The sequence below is a fragment of the Lissotriton helveticus genome, chromosome 6 (genome assembly GCF_964261635.1).
Source record: "Lissotriton helveticus chromosome 6, aLisHel1.1, whole genome shotgun sequence".
NCBI classification, from domain to species: Eukaryota; Metazoa; Chordata; class Amphibia; order Caudata; family Salamandridae; genus Lissotriton; species Lissotriton helveticus.
In genome coordinates, this window is record NC_136067.1 from 2,032,596,252 (window position 1) to 2,032,610,761 (window position 14,510).

Consider the following 14,510-nt stretch of genomic DNA (forward strand, 5'->3'; position numbering starts at 1 on the left):
CATGTGAATTTGGCGAGCAAAACTATGGTTCCTTAATGGATTTTCTTAAACCAAGTGATTCGTTACATGAAAGAAGTGGTCATCAAATTTCACACCCTGTGACTGTCACCTTGTCGGGCAAGACATGGAGCAGCAGGACTAGTGCACTGGGAGAAGTTAGGACAAATTGATCTACAATTCACCAACTTCACTTACCTGATGAATTGTCTTCATCAAACAGACTGCTGTCATTTTAGTCTGCTACAAGGCCTGCTGGGTCTACCCTGATTTTGTCTCAGGCACTGAAATTAGCTTCTCCCTTCACCAGCCGTCATTCCAGCTGTATGCAGAAATTCTGTTCACTTTGAAGTCTTTCTTGCTCAGATCACAAAGTTCTCGGTTCCATCTTCCTTCCCAATTACTTCTGCTGTTATTAGTTTACGCAATGCACAAAATTAACAAGTTACTTACCTTCTGTAACGATATATCTGTAAGAGACATATTAGTTATGGATTCTTTACCTTAGAATTACCCCCAGGCATCAGACTTGGAGGCGAAGAATTTTTCTTCAGCAGTACCCCTGCGCGTCGTTCGGTGTCGTCGGTGGACTTCGCGTTAGTCATTGGCATTGTGATCGCCGAAATGACGTTGCGGTATCAACGTAAACACAACCCCTGCGAGCGGACATCAATTCTTTACACAACATTCTACGGCAGAAGCGCAGAGACATGCAAGACACTGAACACTGGTTCATAAAACTAGGGCCCTGAAAGGGAGCCCCTTACTCTAGAAGTCAGTTCACAGAACGAGAAGTATAGGTGGGGCAGTAAGGAATCCATAACTAATATAGGTCTCTTACAGATATATTGTTACCAAAGGTAAGTAACTTGTTCATCTGAAAGAGACGATTAGTTATGGATTCCTTACCTTAGACTAGATACCCCAGCAATACAAACCCTGGAGGTGGTTCGGCGAACCAAGTTCACACCAGGAAGTCCTGAAGAACGGAGCGGCCAAAGTAGCCGTCTCTCCTGACTTGGCTGTCCAGGCAGTAATGCTTATTGAACGTGTGCAATGAAGCCCACGTGGCTGTCTGGCAGATGTCATGAAAGGGGACTCCACGTCCCAAAGTAATAGTGGCTGCAGTCGCCCTGGTAGAATGGGCGTGCAACCCCACTGGAGTTTTTTTTTTGCCAAGGAATAAAAAGTTTTAATACAAAGATCGAGAGATGGTTAGTTTTTGCACAGCCCGATCTTTCTTGGCGCCCACATAGCAAAGAGCGGATCATCCAACCTGAATTGTTTTGTGCCATCCAGATAAAATGAGTGTGCATGTTTTGGCTCCAGACAGTGGAGCCTCTCCTCCTCTTTAGAGGGATGCGGGGCAGGAAGAAGGTGGGCAAAGTGATGGTCTGTGCTATGTGGAAAGAGGTAACCACTTTGGGAAGAAAAGAAGGTCTAGTTCGAAGGACAACCTTGTCAGGATGAACAGCAAGGAAAGGATGTTTAGAAGAAAGAGCCTGAAGCTCACAATGCGAGCAGAGGTGAAGGCAACCAGAAAAGCAGTTTTTCAAGTTAAGAGTGAGAGGACAACTGTGTAGCGGCTCAAAGGGAGTACACATAAGGTAAGTCAGAACGAGGTTCAAGTCCTACTTGGACATTCCAAAAGGAATAGGAGAAAAGAGGTGAGTAATGCCCTTAAGAAACGTATTTACAATAGGGGACTTGAAAAGAGAAGGCTGATCAGGCAGGCGACGATAGACCGAAATGGCCGCAAGGTAGCCTTTGAGGGTACCCAGAGTAGAGCCCTGATGGGCCTAAGAAAGTAGAAAGAGGAGAGCCTCAGAAAGGGGGCAGAAAGGGGATCCACAGCCTTTGCTCCGCATCATGCCACAAATTTGTTCCATCTACAGGCGTATACCATTTTAGTGGAGGGACGCCTGGCTGACAAGATAACATAACAGACTTCGGGAGGAAAGTCCAAAGCTGTCAACTGCCGCTGCTCAATCTCCACGCAAGGAGGTGCAGGCTCGACATGTTCGGGTGAAGGGCTGTCGTCTGCTGCTGCAACAGAAGATCCTACCGAAGAGGCAGTCTGATCGGAGGATCGATGGCCATGTGCACGAGCTCGGGATACCAGACTCTTCATGCCCAATCCGGAGCCACAAGAACGACTTGGACCCGGTTGCGCTTGATCATCTTCAAGAATCTGAGCAGAAGTGGTACAGGTGGAAAAGCGTATAGAAGACCGCAACTCCAGTCGCGACAAAAAGCATCGCCGAACGAGTGCCGCCTTGGAAATTCCAACATGCCGAACAGCTGACATTTCGCTTTCTCCTCGATGGCGAACAGATCTAACCAAGGCTGTCCCCTATGCTGAAAGACCTCGCACCACCCCTGAGTGAATACACCAATCGTGATCCATCATGCCCCTGCGGCTGAGTTTGTCCGCCCTGGCCTTCAGGGAACCCTACAGGTGTTGAACCACCAGGGACATACCCTGATGTTCCAGCCATGTCCAAAGGCGAAGAGCCTCTTGACATAGGGTCCACGACCCCCACCCTGCCCTGTTTGTTGCAGTACCACATGGCGGCTGTGTCGTCTGTGAACACCTGCACTACTCTTCCCCGGACAGAGGGAAGAAATGCCTTCAGTGCAAGATGAATCACCCGGAGCTACAGAAGGTTGATGAGGAGCCCGGACTCTGCCAGACACCAGAGGCCTCTGATCTCCGCCGCCCCCATGTGGCCACTCAACCCCAGAAGTGAAGCATCCTTCACCATTGTAAACTCTGGTTGGGGAAGGGAGAGGGTTCTGCGGGTGACTCAATCCTGGTTCGTTAGCCACCACTACAATTGGTGTGCAGTGCCCTTCGAGATCTGGATGTAATCGGAAAGATTCCCCTGAGGCTGTGCCCACTGGAACTTCAGGTCTCACTGGAGAGCCCGCATGATTATCCACCAGCAGGATGTAGGAGGCCATGAGGCCCAGCAGCCTCAAGGTCATTCTCACCGAAACCCGGGATAGAGGCTGAAACATCAGAATCATAGCTTGAATATCCCAGACTCGCTGCTCGGGAGGAAAAGCCCAAAACTCCGCTGAGTCCAGAACCGCTCCAATGAAAAGGAGCTTCTGAGAGGGAACCAGGTGCGACTTCAGCACGTTGATGGCGAACCTCAGTGAATGCAGGAGGTCCACCGTAGTCTGGAAGTGGGAGACGACAACCTGGGGCGAGCCCGCCTTCTACAGCCAGTCATCGAGATAGGGGAAGACTGGAACACCTGATCTGCGACTACCACCATCACTTTTGTGAACACCTGAGGAGAGCTAGTAAGACCAAAGGGGAGCATTGTAAACTGAAAATGCTTTTTGTGGGAATAGGTGTCCTGCAAGTCCAATGCTACAATCCAGTTTGCAGGGTCGTGGGCAGATAGGACCTGAGCCAATGCCAACATTTTGAACTTCTCGTTCCCGAGGAAGCGGTTGACATCCCTGAGATCCAAGATAGGAAGCAGGCCTTTGTCCTTCTTGGGGACCAGAAAGTAGTGGGAGAAACCATCACGACCTGCTTCTGGGGTAGGGACTCGCTCGATACCTCCCTTGGCCAAGATAGCTGTAACTTCCTGGCGGAGACGGGCCAAGTGATCCTCCGACATGTGATAAAGCGTAGGTGGCATGGGTGGAGGGGTAGTCTCGAAGGGGAGGGAGTAGCCCCTTCGGACTATCTGCAAAACCCACCCGTCCGACGTGATCGCTTGCCAGTGGGGAAGGTGATGGCGGATTCTGCCACCCACTGGCAACTGGTGGCCCTGAAAGGTCAGACTATGAGGGTTTGGAGGCTGCTGCAGAGGGGCACTGGTGGACTGGCCCGCCCTCTGGCCCCCGACCCACAGAGCTGCATCCCACTTCCCTGGCTGCGCAAAGTTTGGTGAGCTTGCACAGGTCTGTGGCTCTGGGTGGAACGTGGTGGGGTACCCCTTTTGTATCCAAAAAAGAGGCAAAAAGCAGGCTGCACTGGGCGGGAGGTGGTAGCTAGGCCCAATGATCTGGCCGTAGCCCTAGAATCCTTGAAGCGCTCGAGCGCATTATCTGCTTTGTTGCCAAACATGCGACGGCCATCAAAGGTCTGACTTCTGACGTTGAAATCGTCCTGCTTAGCGAGTCTGCAGTGTCCAGCCCACATCGAATGGCGAACTTTGCTGTGTCTCTTCTGTCTGCAACCGCACAGGATGACGGCCCAGACCTCCTCCGGGCACTGTGGCAGCACCTGCCCACCTGTGTCCCACACAGAGTGGGTCTAACGGCCCAAGAGAGATGTGGTGCTCACCGACCGCAGTCCTAAGGTGGCAGAAGAAAACATTTTCTTCCCAAGATGACCCAGCTTCTTGGATTCCCTATCTGGGGGAGCAATAGCGAAAGCGCCAATGGATGTCAAGGCCTGGTCAACCAACCTCTCAGGGGTAGGGTGTTGGGAGAGTAAAGTGGGGTCGCTCCGAGCCAGGCAGTGGCGTCTGGCGATCATCCTGTCCACAGGAGCCCCTATGCTGGGCTTGGACCAAGTGCCCAGTAGGAAGTCTCTGAGGGAGTCACTGAACGGCAGCAGGGGCTCCAAAGAGGCTACTGCTGGTTGAAGCACCTCAGTCAGGAGGTGAGTCCTGACTGCCACCGTAGGTGGCTCAAGGCCCAAGGCCTCAGCTGCCCTACGCAACAACACTTTATGAATGAGACACAGGGACGGAGGTGTTATGTATTTTTGGCAGTTACCCCCGAAGAAGGGCTTTATCAGGCCGAAATGCATTGGGTTCTAATAAACTCTGCTTTTTGGACGAATTATGCTTCAGTGCATGTTCTTGACAGAGGTCCGGATGGGCACATCTCAAGCATGAGAAACGTTGGAAAATAGCATGAAATTCCATGTGTGGACTGAATGGGATTATAATTAACTAAGTGGAATAGTAATATGGAGTACACGTAATACTTGGATTAAAATGGAGTATAATAGATGGAAAAATGTGGTATACCCACCCTCATAGCTGTGCGACTGGTTTGGGGGCATTAATGTTGCCCCACACAGTATGGCTACGCAACACCACAGCATAGGAGGCTTCCCTCCTCCGTAGCCACGGCAGGAGGAGAAAGCATACCAAGGACTGGAGAAGTATCCTGACCACTGGCCTCACTAAGTTCCTCTCTCCAGTCCAGCTCTTCCAGCTGGTCTGCTAGAGGGTCAACAGACCCCTCCAAGTCCTCCACACCCTCCTCTGGCTGCCACTTAGGGCGATAAGGAACGCACGATAGAACAGGGGTACAAAAGTACCGGCGTCGGTTCAGCTCCATGTTCATGTCGAGGGGGAGGCAGGGGTCCACGCTGGGTGGAGACACTTGCATCGGAGGTGTCGCCAATGGATTCGGTGCCGGAGAAAGCATTACAAGGTCGACCGGTGCCTATGTGGATCCTGGACTGGATTCCTGCGGGCCCTGCGGCACCGAAATCTAAGGCCTAGAACCCCCAGTCGAGTCCGCGGGCTTTGTTAAAGCTACGAAGTTGGGCAGGGGTCGCTCCCGAGAAGTAAGAGGCTCGAAGTCGACCCAACGGGCTCCGCAGGTGGAGGCGAATGACTACCTTCTGCATCCCGCTTCGGTCAATGGACGGGGCTTAGGCGAAGAGCGACGGTGCTTCTTCGCCTTCTTGTGCTTTGACTTACCTGAAGACGAAGTCTTCAAAGAGGAGTGATGGTGGGGGCCTCGCGACCAGTCCTGTAACCTCCCTCTCGCTGGGGACCTAGAGCGGCTCGGGCGGAATGCCGGACCACGAGAAGCTTTCGGGATCACTCCCGCAAAGAATTGGGGTTCATGGCCCTGCAGACGGAGCAAAACTTTGGATCGTGGTCGTGCCCCAGCCACCAGGAGTCACAAGGCTTGAAGCCGTTGATGTGACATCCCTCACACCAGGAGTCTAACGACTCAAAAAATTAAGTTGTCAAAAAGTCAAAAAAACTCGTAAAAAAAAAAAAAAAAAATGAGGGTACCGCTTTCTCCGGATCTGCGCTGGCTGGCGCCGAAAAAGAAAGAACTGACATCAGCGCATAGGGTGGGTGTCTAAGTAGATACCGCAGCGTCATTCCAGCAATCACAATGCCAACGACGAACACGGAGTCGACAGGCGCCACCTGTGGACGCGCAGGGGTACTGCTGAAGTAAAATTCTTCGGATCCAGTCCAATGCCTGGCGGTAATTCTAAGGTAAGGAATCCATAACTAATAGCCTCTTTCAGATACACAACCCACTGCACAGACAATATAACACAGAGAAACACATTGCCCTGCAGTCACGGGTGAGTAGTGTTACAGACAAGATGATGCGCTGAGCCTTAAATAGACGTCAACATCTTATCAATATGTATCCAGCACATAATGGATGGGCTAGGCTGCACTTCGTGTGTTGGGATCTCATCTGCGGATTGATGGTTGGCACCTTGTTGGTAAAGAGTGGCAGTACTTTTCATCATTTCTCTGTATTAGCATCTCTAAAGATAAAACTTGGTTTCTAAAGCTTCACTGAGTAGTAAACTTCAACTCCCCCTTCCATATACTACGTAGACAAACAAGCTGCCTCACAGATATCTCTGCATATTTTTTTCATGGTGTATAGTTGTGTGGGACATCTCGCCCTGCCTACTCAAGGCAATACAGTCTGCCATTGCCAGTTCCTGAAGCGATTTTAAACCGAAGCAGCCAATGATCATTCAAACTAAGAAAATTACAGACAGGCTGGAACTCACAAGCCACAACATAGCCAAAGTCATTCATGCACCATGCACGGACTGTCTGACTCAACGTTCTGCATAACACGTGCCCAACTTTCGATTAACTAGAGCAGAGGAATTGGCCTAGAAATCAATAGATTACCAATAAAACACAGAAGCGGTCATGCATTTTCCAGTCTAAAGAGGGGCCATTCAAAAATATGATATGAAAACTGTCATTCAAGGAGCTTAAAGAAGGCAAATTGTTTCAAGGGGGTTGAGACACGAACATCCATGAAGACAGGTCAGGACCCATGTTAGACATTCATGATAACCAGTGACTAAGCAAATGAGATTACTAGCATGTACATTTTTTTTGTGATTAGCACGAAAAACTGGCATGAATTTGGCTCTTTTAGACCTATGTTGGGCCGCTGCTAGCTGGGCTGCTTATTCTTTTAATAACAATGTTGTACAAATTGCCATGCCTGAATAGCACAATGCAGTTAAATATGATCAACATAATTGTAGCTTCTGGTCTTTGAATGCATTTTCACCTCTGATATTTCCCTTAATCTGGGTGGTGATGTTACTCAATTGTCGCTCTCTTGGCATGAAATGGACTTACTCATGCAAACATCCTCTCTGTGGCACCTCCTTGCCGTTGTGAGGCGTTAGCTAAAAATAAAGTCTCCACAGTACTGCTTAAAACGGACAGCCTTGGGACATACACCCATCAGAATGCAGTCACAAAGATACTTCTAGGTGTAAATTCGGCACCATAGACAGGTGCCTAGCTTTTCTCGCAATACATCAGCTGTGCTTCAATACAGTTTGGGCAAACACTGACCTGGAGACCAATGTACTTTCAACTGTCAATGTCTAAGCATCTAATACTCTGCTTAAAACAAAAGACACAGCAAATTGTGATAGTCAAAGACCAGACATTTCACATTCAGGGGATAAAGGCCTGTTTGTGGGCTCCCACTCCTGACACACTAAGGGGCAGCGTGACAGGTGTGGGGAAAAAAGCTATCCTGATTGCTTGAGAGCACTAAAGTTCCACAGCTCTGTCCAATTTCTGTGACTATGTCTAATTGCCCAACGGACAAAACTGACATCAAATCTTCTTGCCCCTGACAAAAATGAACTTGTCTCTGGCGCTGGGCAATATTGAATATGCTACTTACCAGTATGCATCTGTTCTTGGCATGTAGGGCTGCTAACATTCATATCTTAGCATTAGATCGCCGCCTAGTGTTGGGTCCGGATGATCGCACATTGTTGTCCTGGAAGAGTCTTCGAAGTATCCTGAGATAGGTGGCTCCTCCCCTGGACTACAGTGCGCATGGGCATCGGCTCCATCCCCAGATTGTTTTTCGCCATTGTGGCAGAAGATGGAGTGAAAAGTGTAAAGGATGTCCATGCTAATGATTGAATACAATAGTATATCTGCAGCTGCGACAGGCACCGGGGAGGAGGGTGGGCGATATGAATGTTAGCAGCCCTACATGCCAAGAACAGATGCATACTGGTAAGTAGCATATTCAGTTCGAGGCATGTGGGCTGCTAAATTCATATCTTAGCATAGAATACATAGCAGTCCCTCCATTAGCGGCGGTTGCCCGTGCCAGCTGCAGAAACCTGAAAAAGTGTCTTGAGAACAGCCTGTCCTACAGCAGCTTGCTGCTTGGAATGCACATCAACACAGTAGTGTTTTGTAAAGGTATGTGGGGTAACCCACGTGGCTGCTCTGCAAATGTCTTCTAAAGGAATGTTCCCCAGGAAAGCCATGGATGCCCCCAATTTGCGTGTGGAGTGCGCCCTTGGGGGTATCGTTAAAGTGCGCTTGGCCTTTTGATAACAGATTTGGATGCACTTAACAATCCACCTGGCTATTCCTGCTTTTGAAATAGGGTTGCCTTTGTGCTGTGGTGAGAAGGCAACAAAAAGTTGTTTTGTTTTCCTAAAGTGTTGTGTTCTGTCTAAGTAGTACATCAACGCCCTCCGTACGTCTAACGTATGGAGCATTCTTTCCGCCACCGTTTGTGGGTTTTGGAAGAATGCCGGCAAGTCAATAGTTTGGTTGAGATGAAACTGTGACACCACCTTAGGAAGGAATTTGGGGTTAGTACGTAGCACTACCCTATTTGGATGAATCTGAATGAATGGCTCTTGGATTGTGAGCGCTTGTAGCTCACTAACACGCCTCAGTGACATAATAGCAATGAGGAAAGCTACTTTCCACGTTAGGAACTGGAGTTCACACGAGTGCAGTGGCTCAAAGGGTGGTCCCATCAGTCTGGTGAGGACCACATTGAGGTTCCACGCCGGAGCTGGCGGTGTTCTTGGGGGAATGACTCGTTTCAGACCTTCAAGGAAAGCTTTAATGGCAGGCACCCTGAAGACAGAGATGCTGCCTATTCTGAAGATAAGCTGCGATGGCGGATAGATGTATCCGAATAGAAGTGAACGCTAGATTGCATTTGTAAAGATGTAGCAGATAGCAAATGATGTTAGGGATAGATGCATCTAGCGGGTTGATGTCATTGGGTGTACAGTAAATGACAAAACGCTTCCATTTTGCAGCATAGCATGCTCTGGTAGTTGGCTTCCTCGCCTCCTTGATGATGTTCATGCATTCTGGAGGCAGGTTAAGGTATCCAAACTCTAGGACTTCAGGAGCCAGATCGCCAGGTTGAGCTGTTGCGGATCTGGATGCTGAATTTCTCCATGGTTCTGCGTCAAGAGTCTGGGCGTGAGGCGCAGTCTTTGATGCGGCACCACTGAGAGTTCGAGGAACGTGGTGTACCATGCTTGGCGCGCCCACGTTGGAGCAACCAGGATGAGAGTCATCGCGTGCTGCCTGAGCTTTCTTGCCACCAGCGGTATCAGAGGGGCTGGCGGAAAAGCGTACGCAAATTTGCCTGACCAGTTCATCCATATCGCATTCCCCTGCGACTGTGGGTGAGGGAACCTGGCGGCAAAGTGTTGGCATTTTGCGTTTTCTTTTGTTGCAAACAGGTCTATCTCCGGATGACCCCACCGCTGGAAGTACGGGAGGAGTACTGACAGATGTAACTCCCACTCGTGCATTTGATGGCTGTATCTGCTGAGCAGATCCGCCATCTGATTGTCCTTGCCCGAGAGGTGTTCTGCCATGAGGAAGATGTTCCTCTGAATGGCCCACCGCCACATGCCCTGAGCCAGATGAGACAGCTGTGGCGAGTGGGTGCCCCCCTGTTTTTGAATGTAGTACATCGCGGTCATGTTGTCCGTCCGGACTAACACCACCTTGTTGCACAGATGTACAATGAAGGACTTGAGCGCCATGAAGATTGCCATCAGTTCCAGATAGTTGATGTGCATCTTCTGTTGCTGCGTCGTCCATAGTCCCTGCACGGTGTACGTGAGCAAATGAGCTCCCCATCCCTGGAGAGATGCGTCCGTCGTTAGGATAATCTGTGGCACTGGCTCCTGGAACAGTCGGCCCTTGCAAAGGTTGTGTGGAGTCCACCAATGCAGAGAGTCGTATGCCCGACTGGTAACCAACACTAGGTCTGTTAATTGTCCTTGAGCCTGTGTCCACTGATTTGCTAAGCACTCCTGGAGCGGGCGCATATGTAACCGTGCGTGAGGGACTATGAAGATGCAGGAGGCCATCATGCCTATCAACTGCATGAACACTCTCGCTGGAAGTGAGTGTTGTGGTTTGAACCTTTGGATTAGAGACTGCATGCTGTCTATCCTGACCTGGTTTGGGTGAGCCATGGCCGTCAGGGTATTGATCGTCGCACCCAGAAACTGCCGGACATGTGCCGGCTGAAGATGCGACTTTGGGTAGTTCAGTGAAAAGCCCAGATCGTGAAGGAGGTGAATGGTAGTCGACATGTCCGCGGCGCACTGTTGTTCCGACTTGGCTTGAACGAGCCAGTCGTCTAGGTAGGGGTAGACATGGATGTTCTGCCTCCTGAGGTGCGCCGCCACTGTCGCCAGACACTTGGTAAATACTCTTGGGGCTGTGGTCACTCCGAAGGGTAGGACCTTGAACTGATAATGTTTGCCTTGGATAGTGAATCTGAGGTATTTCCTGTGGGACGGGTGTAGTGGAATGTGGAAATAAGCATCCTTGAGGTCTAAGGTTGCCAAGAAGTCCCCTTGGTTCAACAAGGGAAGAATCTGTTGTAGTGTAAGCATATGGAAATGTTCTGACAGTATATACAGGTTGAGGGGACGCAGATCCAGAATGGGTCTGAGAGATCCGTCCTTCTTTGGAATAAGGAAGTACAGGGAATATACCCCTGTGCCCTCCTCCTCCACCGGCACGAGCTCGATAGCGCCTTTTTGCAGCATCACCACTACCTCCTGCTGCAATAAGTGCAAATGCTCTGCGGACATAGGCCGTTGCCTTGGTGGAATGTTGGGTGGAGTGGACTTTAACTCTAGACAATAACCGTACTGGACAAGTTGTCGCACCCACCTGTCTGTGGTGATGTTTCTCCAGACGGGCAGGAACTGCTGTAGCCTCCCCCCGACAGGTGTTGAGTGGTCGGGGGGCAGTGACAGAGAGTCACTGTTTGCTTGGGGTAGAGGAGCGGGAGTTGTTGTTTCCTCTGCCACGTCCTCTGGTGCTGTTTCCTCGGTAACCCCCCTTGTTCTGTTTGGGGTACGAGGATTGTGCTCCACCTCTAGAGAATTGTGATTGTTGACCCATCTGTCCTCTGGTGACTCCACGCGCACCTGAGCGACGAAAATTGTTGCCACGAAACTGTTGTGATTGTAGGGCCCCCATAGACTTAGCAGTTTCGGTGTCTTTCTTTATTTTTTTCTAGGGTGGTGTCAACATCTGGACCAAACAGTCTATCAGGATTGACTGGCTGATTAAGTATGGTTGTCTGAATGTCAGGTTTAAACCCCGATATGCGGAGCCACGCCTGTCGTCTCAGCATGACGCTAGTGTTAATGGCCCTAGCGGCCGTGTCCGCGGCATCACGTGCACACTTTATGGCTGCGTTGGAGATCAGTTTTCCCTCCTCTATAAGCAGTTTGGTACCCTCTTGAAACTGCGGAGGCAGGTGTTGTAAAACTTGCTCTAGGGTGTCGTAATGCGCCCTATCGTAACGTGCCAAGAGTGCCTGTGTATTTGCAATACGCCAAAAATTGGCAGCTTGTGCAGCTACTCTTTTGCCTCCTGCCTCTAGCACTTTGGACTCCTTATCCGGGGGAGGAGCTTCACCCGTTGTTTGGGAGTTGGCCCTTTTGCGGGCATTTGCGACCACCAGGGAGTCAAGCGGCAACTGTCCCCGAATGTATGCAGGGTCTGCAGGTGCTGGTCTGTACTTCTTTTCGATACGTGGATTGACCACTCTCGCCCTGGTAGGTTCTTTAAAGATGTCCGCAGCATGTTTGAGGACCCCTTTGAGCATAGGCAGTGTCCTTACTGTCCTTTCAGAGACTGAAAAAGTGTCAAACAAAAAGTCTTCGTCTACTGGGTCAGCATGCATGTCTACATCATGATTAGCTGCCGCCCTCTCAATGAGTGCATGAAAACCTGCAGAATCTTCTGTTGGGGAGGCACGAACACTGAAAGGCTGTGGGTCAGGCTGTGGGTCTTGCCCCACATCCTGAGTGCTTTGGTCACCAATGTCATCATATGAATCCGGCTGTGCATCTGGTTCATTGATGGGGAAAGTGTATTGGTCATCCTCATCATATCCCTCCCCCTCAGAGTGTTCTGGGGAAGGGGTTGGGCTCCTTCTTGGATGAGGCTGGATAGGTTCCATGAGGCCTGAAGCGTCCTGAGGAAGCCTTTTCTTTTTCAGGGGGATGACATAGGAGTCCACTGGCTGTGAAGTGATTCTCCTCTTGTAAAGGGACAATTTGCAGGTGTCTGCGTCGATAAAACGCTCAGAATCCTCTTCTGAGTCGAGTACCCGACTTGAAAACTCCCCTGCCGTCGAAGAATCCGACTTCTTCGGCGCCGATTTTGTTGAAAAGGCCTTCGGCGCCTCCTTCGGCGGCAGAAGGAAGAGAAGTTTATTCGCAGGCTTCACCGGAGTGTCCATCGGCTTCTGTGGCGATGGCATCGGAGCCGACGTCGCAGAGGCCTTCTCCCTGATCCTCTGTAGTGAAGCGGCGACGAGGGACGCGTCACTTACAGTGGCCCTTGGCGTCGACGAGGAGGACTTGACCTTGCCCTCGGATCAGACGTCCTGTTGCCCCTTCTGAGTCTTTGACGATGATGCCGCAGCCGCCGACCCAGAGTCCTTGGAGCGATGCGCAGATGTCCCAGCCTTCGATCCGTGTGACTTCTTCGGCTCCGTCTCCACCACGCGTCCGACTAACGGAGTCCCAGTCGGAACCGGAGCCGTGTCGCTGGCTGTAGCGGGCTTTGACGGCGCCGCAGCGGTCGACCCGTGCCGACCACCCTTCTTAGAGGATCCCTCCTCTGTCGCCGATTTTGACACTGTGGAATCGACAGACTTCTTCGACTTCTGTGGCCCGGAGGTCGACGGAGTCGATGAAGCAGCGGGTTTGGTCGTTTTCATTGGTACGGCCGCCATTTTAGGTGTGCTCGAATCCATAAGTTTCGGTTTCGATTTTGGGTCAGCCATTTCAGGTGTCGTCGATACCGTTGGTTTCGGTTTCGATACGGTCTGCCCAGCAAGTTTGTCCGTGGCCGGGCCGGAAGGCGGGGCCGTGGCTTGCGGTACGGGGTATAGGGTAAGGCCGACAGGCGATCCCGTGATCCGATCTTGATCTTCGTAACCTTCGGGGCATAGCTCGTCCCCCGAGCTATCTTCCGCGGCCCCATAAACCTCTTCGACGTCCCCTACCTCTTCGACGTATTCAAGGCCTTGACCCCCGACTCCGTCGTCGTGTTCCGGATCTGCCTCGACCTCCGTCTCGGGCGGGGAAATTTGAAGATGATGGCTCTGGTCCTCGTCTTCCTGGTCGCCGAAGATGTTTTCTGGATCTGGGGCCGCTTGTCTGGCCTCAAGGCGCACCGCGCGCCGAATCTTGAGTGTTTTCTTGGACCTGAACTTTGCACAGGCCCTGCAGTTGCCGTCGTCATGGTCTGGCGAAAGGCATTTGTTACAGACCGGGTGCAGGTCTATATGTGGGTATTTGGACCCACAGAGCGGACAGAGCTGAAACGGACTCCGCTCCATGCTGTAAAGTCGCAGTCGTGTCGCGATGAGAAGGCCCCGATGTCCGAAGAGTGTAAGCACTCCGCTAATTCCTACTCCAAGAGACGGAAGAACTCGAGACCGTACGCAAACAATACCGACGCGAAGAATACAAAGCCTTTTGGCCGTTTAAAGTTAGTTTTTCTCGGTTCCGACAGAGAGACGTCGAGACCGCATCCGAACCCAATGGCGGAAAAAAACAATCTGGGGATGGAGCCGATGCCCATGCGCACTGTAGTCCAGGGGAGGAGCCACCTATCTCAGGATACTTCGAAGACTCTTCCAGGACAACAATGTGCGATCATCCGGACCCAACACTAGGCGGCGATCTAATGCTAAGATATGAATTTAGCAGCCCACATGCCTCGAACATATATATTGTCAAACCCTGGGAGGTGAGCTGGGACCACCACCATCACGTTAGTGAACACTCGAGGGGCAGTGTTAAAGGCAAAGGGGCGCAAGGTAAGTAAAAGTACTCTTGGCCATCCATGAACCGCAGGTAATGCCTGTGGGCAGGCAAGACGGGAACATGAAAGTATGCATCCTGCATGTCCAATGATATCATTCAGTCTCTTTAGTCCAGGGCAGAGAGG

The 14,510-nt window shown here is 51.0% G+C and overlaps 1 protein-coding gene across 1 annotated transcript in view; it reads right to left on the bottom strand.

The window, feature by feature from the left end:
* Positions 1–14,510, bottom strand: part of RAB10 (RAB10, member RAS oncogene family) — a 274,897-nt gene that overhangs the window by 89,226 nt on the left and 171,161 nt on the right. The gene's annotated exons all lie outside the window — the stretch shown is intronic.